Source organism: Manduca sexta, chromosome 12 (genome assembly GCF_014839805.1).
Source record: "Manduca sexta isolate Smith_Timp_Sample1 chromosome 12, JHU_Msex_v1.0, whole genome shotgun sequence".
In the NCBI taxonomy this organism is placed as follows: domain Eukaryota; kingdom Metazoa; phylum Arthropoda; class Insecta; order Lepidoptera; family Sphingidae; genus Manduca; species Manduca sexta.
This window is the reverse complement of record NC_051126.1, coordinates 6,853,382-6,865,693: the sequence shown is the minus strand read 5'-3', so window position 1 is coordinate 6,865,693 and position 12,312 is coordinate 6,853,382. Positions and strand designations below refer to the sequence as shown.

At 33.3% G+C, this 12,312-nt stretch overlaps 1 protein-coding gene across 2 annotated transcripts in view; it reads right to left on the bottom strand.

Annotated features, from left to right (window-relative positions):
* The window catches only part of LOC115440384, a 183,032-nt gene that overhangs the window by 52,875 nt on the left and 117,845 nt on the right, over positions 1-12,312 (bottom strand). The gene's annotated exons all lie outside the window — the stretch shown is intronic.

Genomic DNA, 12,312 nt, shown 5'->3' with positions numbered 1-12,312 from the left:
AGATTATATATCCTTAGCCTTTAAATATTGTGACAAATTAAAATAAGTAGCCAGATTCATATCTATAACAATTCGTGACAAATAATATTGTAGTAGTAGGTTGCAACTTACGAAACTGATTCAATGTCACTCGCAATAATACTTTTTAAATGCCCAAAATTTGCAAGGCGAATAATTTGAAGCATGCTTTGGAATTTTTATCTGTAAATGCTACAATAATACCTAAATAAAATAATAATTGTTTTAAAATAGGCCTAATAACTTGACTACAAGATAAGTAAGGAACCACTTGTGTTATTGTAATACGTATGATGAAACTTGGTCTTAGTTTTAAGAACAAGTTTCATCTTTAATTTAATTTAAGTTTAATTCTACAAAATATATTAAGCAGTCGTTATCAAGTTTATTAAAATAACTAATTCAAATTGTGGGTCCATACTGCTCAGGGCAGACCCAAAATTTGCCGCCCAAGACCTGTTTGACAAAAAATATTTTCATTTCAACAGATAAGAGTCACGCGTACTCCCGTCTCCACTGGTTTATACAACAAAAGCAATGTTTTTAAAGTTTGTTTTACATATTATACCGTCCTCCTAAAAGTGCCGCTCCCCTCCCCCCAACTACGCTACGTTCCTGATTAAATCACTTCAAAAGAAAAAAATAACCAATCAATAAATACTCAATAATTATCGGTACTAATAGGCTTACATAGTAAATAACCCCCTCTATATTACTTAGAGCGAACCTCGGATTATCTAAAGTGTTTAATAGTGTAATTACTATCGTAATGTATGAACAGACCTAAGTAACAATAGGCAACACTTTCATTTTTACCGCCACCTACGGTACACAAGGCCTTGTATCGCCCACGACAAGTCTAAAGATATTTCACAGATTTCGACAAAACGAACGCACCCACAAACTTTTACTTCCGAATATTCCTCCAAACAGCTGCGTGTTCTCAAATAATTACGCAACATATGATATTAGTCTTGTTTGCACGTGTAAAAGTTATGTTTGACATGTCTATGTGTTAAGTTATTACTTTTTGTGAAGTTTTACTAGATGTGTTACAAGATATGATATACGCTATGTTATAGCTAACAAATATATTAATTTTAAACTATAATGTGTTTACATTAAGTCAAGGAGCATGATTAGAGTACCTAATTGACAGGGGTAAATCTAATGCAGTATTTTATTAGCGAGGATGATTAAATTATAAAACAGAAAAAGTTGTTTATAATATACATGTTTTTATTTGATAAATCATATCATTAATCTTTATATATTACCCGGTTTCTTTAAAACCATCACTGTGGGTAATATTCTTTTTAATTAACATCCACTTCAAAAGCAAAGAAATACAAATACCTATATTAATCAGCTATTTCCAACTTAGTCTTAAAATAAAATACGATAAAAATTCATTTCGAGATATAAACATTTTACCAGTATTTTGCAGACGTTACCAAACTTCAAAATATATTGCAAGTCTTGTACTCCTCAGTAGGAGGAAAACTGCAAAGATTTTTTTAAATAATAAATACAAACTTACTTTAAATTTACAAGTCTAGCGTATGTAAAATAAACTTATTGGAACTGTAAACGGTTACGGACGGAGCGCTGCGGAAGTGTCTGAAAGTTTTTTCGCGCGTCACATGCCGGAACAAAATATAAAACACAATTTCTCAGATCCGTAACTTCATTTCGAACGAGAGAGATTTGCGCCCTGACTCCCGCGCCCGTCTGCATATGCAACCCAGCCGGAAACGAAACCATCCCTTTCCTTTCTTTTCTTATATCCCTCGGGCGTAAAGATACAACTGCGACGGTTGCTTATTTCGTTCCAAACTTGTTTAGCCCGGATTGGAATTGAGGATTTCAAGTTGGAAACCTAACAAAGTGACTGTAAAAATCACCTACAGGAATTGGCATTCGTTAAAGACTCAAGGCTTAAACTTCACAAGTTTGTTTTAAACTTCACGAATAACTGAATGCAGAATCAGTGGAATTTGATTTGTCCCGTGAGAAATAACGCGATTGTGTAAATTATAGTCTTGCACCAAGACAGGGCGTGATAAAATATCGGAATATAGCCGAGTTAGCAGAATCAGTGCGGAGTGCGGACCGGCTGCAAGGCGGGCTCCGCGCTCGCGTGTTCTGCTGACGAACCTTGTTATCGCGAATATTATGTGCGACTGCATATTGCAGCTGAATATTCATATTCGTATTCTTGTCTGGCTCCGGCGGACTACTTCAACATAAATGGGATTTTTATTTGAAGAATCCGACATCTACATACGCTTTATTGACGAAACGCTTTGACATATCTTAACCTATTCTATGCCAGTCATAGGCGTCATATTAACATACAATGACACAAACACAGTACAACGCCTCCATTATTAAATTCAAATTGTTTAAAGTTACTCAAACTGGGAGTACATAGAACAAATGTGAGCGATGCAATTATTTCAAATCTTTGGCTTGTATATAAATTGATACATCTATACCTACACTTTCTCAAATTAATTTACCATCTCCAGGTGTCAGAGAGATGTCAAAATACTGGAAATGCAACTGTCAGCCTATAAACTAATACTAGACATGACAGATAAAAATAAATAATCATCGTAATGATCATCATTCCGGATCATTTAACGTATAAATTCGGTGGACAAAAACAACGGCGGAGCAGCGGCGAGCGCACGAAATCATTCACCTGTCAGTTACATATGCGGACTTATTCATTAATGTGATTCCCATTCGCTCATTCGCTCTTGGGAAATTTCCCATAATGTTCTTGCAAGCTGCCATCACTATCGTTCAATCATTCAGGAGCTTTGTACACTAAGCTTCGATATTGTAATAGCAATTACGTGATCGGTGATGTATACTGCATCAACGTATGACGTATAGTGCGTACTGCGAATAGACATATATTATATAGGTAAACATGAATATATTAGAACAGAATGTATGGTTGCTTAATTGTTCGATACTCAATTTGCGTAAACTACTTATGGGTTCCTAATTATAGCTTTGAGTTAATTATTTTAAATCATTGTAATTAAAATAGATGTCAGCACACTATAAAATTTGTATTATTTTTATTAAACCAGTTTTAGTTTGTATCAACTCGTGCCGCATGAATAAATTAAATACAATGTGGGCTAAATGAGCGACTGATTACAATGATTTGCATGTTTGCTTATTAAAGTTAGCAGCTGTCTCGTAATTACTGAGATACATAATATGTTTTAACCCAAACGAATTATTATAATTATTATAGTTATATCAACCTTTATCAAATTTTGATATATTTAAGGATTGCATGGCTTATTTACTAATTAATTAATCGTGATATCTCACAAATTAGATTAATAACAAATATTACAACCACCTTAACACCAATAACACTACACCCACACAATAAAAATTCACCTTCAATTGAACCAATTTCTTTTAAACGTTGTATTTTTTCTATTCATTTATTTTCATATATGCGAAGTATAACAAATTATTGCCCGTTGATTGTTGTGAGTTTGAATAACGCCCCATGTGGCCGCCTACGGACCCCGCATGCATTTGACAACCTGCAAAATTGAATACGTAGTTGCCTACGTCACTGGAACTGGATTAGGAAACTTAAACTATTAAAGATTAAACACTTTTTTATACGGAGTCTAATCGAATCGCTGTGGAAAATTTTAATGTATTTTCGGTTTATATTTAACAAGGGACATGTTGTTTAATATTTGGAATGTATTTTAGATTTTTTATAAACATACTAAAAGTAGAATTCCAAGTGTAGGCGGTGTCCTAGTTTACTATTTATCCTTAAAGCCGTCATAGACTAACAAAGATACGAAAAACACGTTTCGCTTTGTATTGATTTCGGTAAAATTACCTATTCAACGGCAAGTGACGGAGAATTTCTCATTGTGTTGACATAACGGTATTCGCATATCTGTTGTTGGAATTTTATCAAGCCTGTTCTATTCGAAGCGTCTTATTTACTAAGTTTTCACCACAAACCATATATTTTCATCGAAGTCATCATCAAAAGTAATACAGTGGCATTTTTACTTGATATTAATTTTTAAAATAATTGGTTCTGTTTTGAATGAAATCATCCAAAATAAATTCTGCCCAGTTGTTGAACTCGGTTTACTCAAAGGTAATTTTATTTATAACTGAAAATACATTTTGAAGATGGAGCGTTATTTGATGGAATTTAATTGGACCAGTAAAGTAACAAGTCTAGGAGAGATTCAAAGATATTTATCATCATCATCGTCAGCCGCAGAATGTCCAGTGTTGACACATGGACTCCCCCAAAGATCTAGATATTTATACTTTTTACGAACGCGCTAGAAAAATAAAAGAGGTTTGTAGTCACCAAAAATAACATAAGTGATGTATCACCAAAAGTTACGCAGAAGTAAAGAAGTAAAGAGTAATCTGTTTCAATCAATCAGAAAGTTTGCTAGACATTAGCATAACGTATGTATTTTTTGTTGGAAAGCAATTGTTTATGTGGAACAGTTTGGAATGAATTACTGAGTCTGTGACGTTTAAAAATATTTTTTGTGTGCATTATGTCTCTTAACTCGTTCAAAAGGAACTGAAAGTGTTGCATTTTTTAAGCTTTCACACACAAGATGTGATATTTTTATGATTTAATCTAATTTTGTGCATTGAATACACAGCTTTTCTATACGCCTTATTAATTAACAGATATGACTCTCTTTAAAAATGTAACAGTTTCAAACTGGCCAAAATAAAAAAAATACATATTCCATCCATCCAATTTAAATTTGAAAACCGTTCTGTAAATGCATACGTAAATCTCGTATCAACGCTATAACAAGCAGACAATTACTGGAATTCTATATCGGATGACAGTATGATTCTCAGACACTCCGTCGGCGCTATCTCCTAATTACTAGTTTGATACCTGTCTCTGTTAACTTGCTATTAATCCTTTACGTCACTATTATTAATTACGATAATGCTCTTAGCAATTATTTTAAATTATACCTTGTGTTTATGTGCTTCGAATAATAGTGGTCTGCGGTATGTTTGATACATGCCGACAGAATGAATGTATTGTAATGGTTGTTCGCTGTAGACATATTTGTGTACAGCATGCATGGGTTAATTCAGAACCAATATGTTGTAGAAGACTGACGTGAATTGAAAGCTTGTTGTCTTTTGTATAGTGAAATTTCCACAGCCCCAAACCCGTTCACCCCTATCTAATCCTTATTTTCATTTCTTTTAAGACCATTACCGCATTATTTTTTTTATATTTTTAAAACTACAATTTTATCAGGTGAAACATTTGCTTGCAAGTCGCACGAAAAAAATATTTGAAAATCAATAATCTCATAGATTGAACGTATTGTATTAGATTATGTATGTGTATTGGTAGCTAGCCAGTTGCCTAAGCCGGTGGTTCTTTGAACAGTGCGCGAGAGTCTTCATTTTTTCCGAGACGAAACGTTTAATGTCATTCGATATCGCACCCTCCGATACGACTGTTCAATTGGCGAGAAATTGCGACGCGACTAAGCTTGCGGAAAATTGGCGATATCGTTAATATTCACCCGAAACCGGCGGTTCACGTGGCGACTACAAATAACGAGCCGACAGCCCCCATAGATTTATGCTCTGTCGTTTTAAGTGATATATAGGCCTCAGCCGGGCATCCGATTTGTCCAAGAATATCTTAATACGATCGAAAATAGTTTGCATCAGGTTACCAACTCCCGGAGTGAGTGTATATTTCTCTGTTGACAGCTAACGCATCCTTAAGGACCAGTGATGGATCAATGGATAATATACAGGAAGTAGACGAGTTTATCATGTGTTTATAACATGTAACCGTCTACTGGTCAAACGTTGACCGCTATGACAGTCAATTCTCGAGCAGATTGGAAGAAATTCAAAACTACACACAAATTGACTTATCTATCATGTCTAAGAGTTCACATTGTATTATATTTTACTTCAAGTATCCTCCCATCTCGGATAACTCGAATATGTTCACTGATAATCTCAGTTTTTCGACGTCAGCATCGTTCTTAGGAACTTAAAAAACAATGTATATACAAATAAACGAAAAGCTCACAAAAAAATTAAATGAAATTTACACATTCAAGCAATTTTCGTGAATGAATATAATAATATCTTAAGGCGCGAAGACTCAGGTAAGTCCAAGTAACTTTTTCCGGGGTGTTAAGCTGTCTGGGGAAATTGGTGACAAAAATATTCCGGTCATGCAGACAGCCTCTTGTTAACGCTCCCCTAAAAATACATGAAATTCCCCTCCATGACACAGCCTGTTTCTTAAGGCTCGTTGCTTGCTACTAAGTTTTTATGACGCGTGAGTTTGTGTACCTTTTTACGACAATTTATGTAGCACGTACAGATGTGTCTTCTTTGAAAGTGTTTATTAGCACATATATTCAATAGGTAATGTTTTTTTTTAAATATGCAAAACCATAACATTGCAACGATACAACTGATATTGGCAGAATATAAAGAGATATATAGGATGTACTTGAAAAATACGCCACTTAAATCAATTACATAAACATTTCCATTTAAAAATTCATTGTATTAATGCCATCAATTTCAGGGCTATCAAATATTTGCCCAATGTCGCGACCATTTAAAAGGTAAACTGATATACTCGAATAACCCAATTCAGTGTAAGCCGTGCATAAATCGGATGGTATGACCGTTGGCTGAAATTGCCGTTCTGTACGAGGGAAGTTTATTTAGTTTCATACTCCCTTTGCTACTCTAACGGTATTATTTTTTCCCTTTACGTCTTTCTAAATTGACTTCGGGAACGTAGGTATTTTAGTTAAAAAATTTCATATTTCATTCTCATTTTATTAAGTGGAAAATGTATTTAAGGGCTTTGAGGCTTGAGTGAAATTACCCTTACTTTCGAATATTATTTTAATTTAATATACTCAATTTATGGCACATTTTGTAATCGGTTTTGTAATGTGTATAAATTCTTTGTTACTTAACGAAAGTAAACTACAATTTACTAACGACTTTCACCAAAGTTGAGAGCTGAGCTAAACACTCAAATAATACTATTAAGTCAATTAATAATTTAATAAAAATAATAACAATTTCTAATTTAAATATAAAAGTAAACATTTTGTGCCAATAACTGTTAAAGATTTTACAATCTTACCAAATAACAAAACGTCATATTATAACGAATACGAATCATTCAAAAACACCATCCTGAAACAAACAATATTTATGGCCAATAAAAAATAAAGGAAACGATAAATATTATCCATTAGGCGGCCACACTCACAAAAGAACATGAATCACTGCAAATCAGGAGTATCAAGGCAGTTAATTGCGCGGGAAAGTTGCCCTGAAGTACACAAGTTCGTGTTACAATCCCGTATTATTGTGAGGAACGTTTTTCCTCATTAGGAGATCTCCAGGCCCTAATAACGCCTAACAAACGACGCCACAACAAAACTTGGATTAGAAAAAAATACTTTAAGGAAGACTGTTTTTACTTGTGGAAGACTTTTTTTATTTGTAGATTTTTTTGGAAACAGTTTAACTAGCCGTCCTGCCCAGCATCTCAAAGTCTTGTTTGCGTTCTGAATTGTTTATATCAATATTTTTAACGTAAGGATTGATAGCATGCGAGCCATATTAATAAATCAATCTCATGTGTGAGCATGATCTCAAGTAACCATTTAATCTATAGAACTATTTCATAATCAAAGCTTAAGTTGTCATTTAAGAGCTCGTTCTCAGCTGAGTTGGCGTTATGTATTAAACAAAAATAATAAAGAGAATAAGATGTTGTTTTATATCTATTTATTAAATATCGACCTTAATGTGCTGACTTTAATTTGACAGCATCTCAAGTTGACACTCTCAACTGATATCGCATTTCAGAACGAAACTGCGTTGAATCTATGTATACGGGCCTTAAACATATTTACATCTAAGCAACGATAAAATTATCACACTGACAGGCAATAACACCAAGCTATAAACACTACCTAATATAGGTGTTAATTATCAAGCTCGCTCGCCTCACCGGAGTGATTACCATCGATATTGACGCCATTTTCCTTGACAATATTCAAATAGACGGAACTTTCTATTGTACACATGGGCCGCTCGATCCATCACGCGTGGTCGTTGTCACCCATTATAAATATTAAAACAACGTGTTACGAGCGATTTTACTTTGTTACGTGTCAATAGTTTTTTTTTTTTGAAAAAAATATTTTGATTATTATTATAATTTTTCATAAACGTAAATAAATAAATATATAACGTTTATGAAAAATTATATATCTCCATTGTTATTTCTATGTTGTTTTTGATAAACGAATTGTAGAAGAAACCATTTAAATTTAAACTGGAAATGTAATGTCAGTTTTATTTACTTACAACCAATCTGTGTTAGGTATTTTTATAAAAAGAAAGGAACTATAATTTCAAAACACATAAAAAGTAACAACGTTATCAATTTCATGTCCAATCATAATCAATTTTACCCACATTTACCAGAAAACAAAGCAAAACGTCCAATCTTCATTATAACGAACAAATTGTGAACGATCAAGCTTACAAATAATACACCCACAATTGAGCAATGGAATGGTAGTAAAAACTCTTGCCAGGTATGCAATACAGGTAGGAAGTTTATTAATAAGGGCCCCGACCCACAATCCACGCATACAATAAGATCATATCTAAATTCCAATTCAATATTCAAGGCGTTGATACTCGATTACTATACACTTGAGCAAATGGAATGTTTTACATCATTCCAATAATTGATGAAGAAATTATTGGAAATCAATTAAATAATAATCATGTATTCAACGTTACAAACGTATGTATGTAAAACATTTCACACGGAATAGAAACACTCGCACCTCAAGGAGTTATTGGACTCCGAAAAAATTCCAACTACCGCGCTGTGGTCTGCTATTTACCGGGCGGTTAAATACGACGTTTATATCCATTAAGGGCACTTCCGACACGTAACCGGGTAATCATATTCCGAGCAGGCACAGCATAAATCATAAGAGGATAACCGGAGGGCAAAAAACAACGTGGCCGGACTCACGCACCCGCCTAACCGCTGTTTATTGTAGGTTTTACATTCACTTTATTGCACAAAACATGTAGGTAACGCATTATCGCCAGATATAAATTTGTCTGGAACAAAAGATGTTTGGAACACGGTCTTTGGAATTTAAAACAAAGAATTATAGCGGTTTCCTTGTTCTTTTGCCATACCTTGGTTTTACCAGACTGTTAGTGAAATTGTTGAAAATGAGAGAGTTAAAGAGTTTTAAGTTATAACATAGATAGTAAATAACAAAATATCCTAATTAAACATAGTGCTAGATTTGTAATAATGATAATAGTAATAGTTTTCTATTAAAGGTATATATAAAACTGTAAAAAAGAGCTTTAAAAATAAAGAGAGATAAGATAGTAATAGTATCTATAATAGTCCTTTAACCTTGTGATCGCTGTCTTTGGCTGTATTTCCTCCATAATTATAGACAAAAAGAGTACTTGCAAGGTATACATGTCAACTAGAGTAATGTATCCTAAAGAGGCCTCTACGTGCTGTATCCACGTCCCCACGCAAGGCTTCCAAAAGATCCAACCTTCGTGCCGTGATTTGAATTAAATACCAGCCCTGTATTAAATACTGCCCACTGCTGAGCACGAGCCTCGACATCTGAGAGGGTTTAACCTTTAGTCCGCCATGTGGACCTTATGCGGTTTGGTAAACTTCACATAAGAGGTACCTTCGAAATCCTTATAAAATTTTTTTAGGTGAACAGGTTTCCTCATGATTGTTTCTTTCACTGTTAAAGCAAGCCTATAATTCACAAAGAATACACTGCATATCATTAGAAATTTCGAAGGTCTTTAGTTTTAAACCTGCGGACATTCGTCTCGGCAGTCCGTCCCACTCGTAACGAAGCTATACGCGATTTTATTATATATAGTTCCTGATTTAGTAAATTTTTATCTAATCACAAACTTATTCAGAAGCTAAAATGAACTAAAATAGTGCGTGGCTTGTTCAATTCAACCTTTAAACAATGTATAAGATTTTTTATCGTTAGCTGCAATTTCGGTTAGCGATAAATTCCCAGACCGTCCAAAGCTCGGCTCGTTAATTTAGTTAGGTAATACGTTAACATCATTACTCGCAGTAAATATTACGCGATGCCGTGGCAGTTTGGCTTTAAATATTGCTGGTATTAAAATAAAAGCAGTGAAGTTTTAAAAGTAACAACGCATATGTTTATACGCCGGATTTTAAGATGTGGTAGATAAAATAGTAAGAGGATATATTTGAACAAAAATGAGCATAAAGTTTGGAATCGAGATATTCAAGAGAATAAATAAAAATAAATGTGGATCCACTGTCGGTGTTTTACTAAAAAACGGCTTAAAGAACAAACCAGCAAAAATAGATTTAAAACTAAAGTGAAGTTGACGTACAAAGTTATTTAAAAGGTGCTTAAAATAATATAAACTTGTAACATTATATCATGCTGAACATTACAAGATATTAAATAATACAACAAAAATAATTAATGAAATAATTCCATCAAATAAATACATCACCGAAAATTATTTCATGAATGATATAATCATGTTATGAAATGTAATACGGACGCTGTAAATCATTCGCGCATGTATTCAATTATAATTAATTGGCTCATTTTAAACAAACGCGCGATACACGCCTAATATTTCAGTTAGGATAAAATTGTTATTGATCATCAACAATGATTAATATAGTCAAATAATTCGGGATATTTGTTGGAACAGTGGAAGGTATAAAATTAACCATTCGGCTAATCTTTCCTTTTTTTTAATCGAAACAAACGTTCCAGAATGGTTTATTATAACTGTGTTTCGTGGTTACAGCTATGGCGTTCAAGGTTAGTTTTCTTATATTGGAGTTTAAATAATATTCTAATTTAGAATTTATATGTAGCATTTTTAATTTTAAACTATTTTGTAATGCTTTATTCGTCGCTCAGACACTGACAATATTGGACCTATCAACATTTTACCGAGACTTCCTATATGACATTGGTCAAATCGTTGTGTGTCGACGATTTTGCCACAATCTAAAAATTAGACAGAAATTGACTAATTTAAACCAAGAAAAATTATTTCACCGACAAAATTGTTGCCCCAAATGCCACCAATAAGATTTACTTCCATCGCAAAATGTTAATAAAATATTTAAATTTATTTTGACGTCCAAATAACCAGAACTCATATTTATCTCATTCAACCTGTTTCTTGATTTAAAATATAAATCATTAATCTGATATACGCATTGGAACGAAAACTCCATTAACAATAAAGTTAGTTCATTAAAGAGAAAATATTAATTTTAAAATATTTTCACATCTGTTTTCCCATATCGAACGAAAGTTACGTAAACATGCAAAGAAATCAAAGGCGTGCGAGAATTTACATTTTAATGATGTTTGAATTTCCCCGATATATTTCATGGCTTTGGGCGTTAGTGTTGACAAGATTTATAGTTTGATTTAAATTGAGAATATTTATGAGAAACATCTAAAATGAGGCAAAATCTTGCTTTATTGTGCATTTACTCATGTATCATCGACATGTCATATAACAATTTTTTCTTGCAGAGTACTGATCAAGCAATTTGCGAGTAATTTTCCAGATAAGAATAGCGTGCATAGTCTTTCTGAAGCTTTCTCCAACTGTTCTCGACAATAATAATATTTATAAATAAATTATCAACTTCATTTTAAAGTAATGGAAAATTTTCTAATTGCTTCAGCTTTGTAAAAAATGATAATAGGTGACGCCAGTGACTGCGGATGCCAGTTAGTTGTGTGATGCGATTTTATATCGTAAACGAGTAACATGATAATAAGTGTGCGTATAATATAATAATAATATCAGATCTGTGTTATATACTGTCCCACTGCTGGGCACAGAAAGTTAAGCAATCGATAATTCACAAAAAAATACGCACGTAACTTTTTAGAAAAGAGTTCATTGGGTTTGAACCTACGGACATTCGTCTCGGCATTCCATTCCATTCTCAACTGGGCTAAGAGTGTGTGTGGGTTCCTATTATATTTTTATTTTATGACTACATGCTCTAAGTTTTACTAATAACATATCAATAAACGTTTATAGTGCCCACATCTTTATCTATTATCAAATATTGCTTCTATTTAACAATACATTCCATGGCATCAA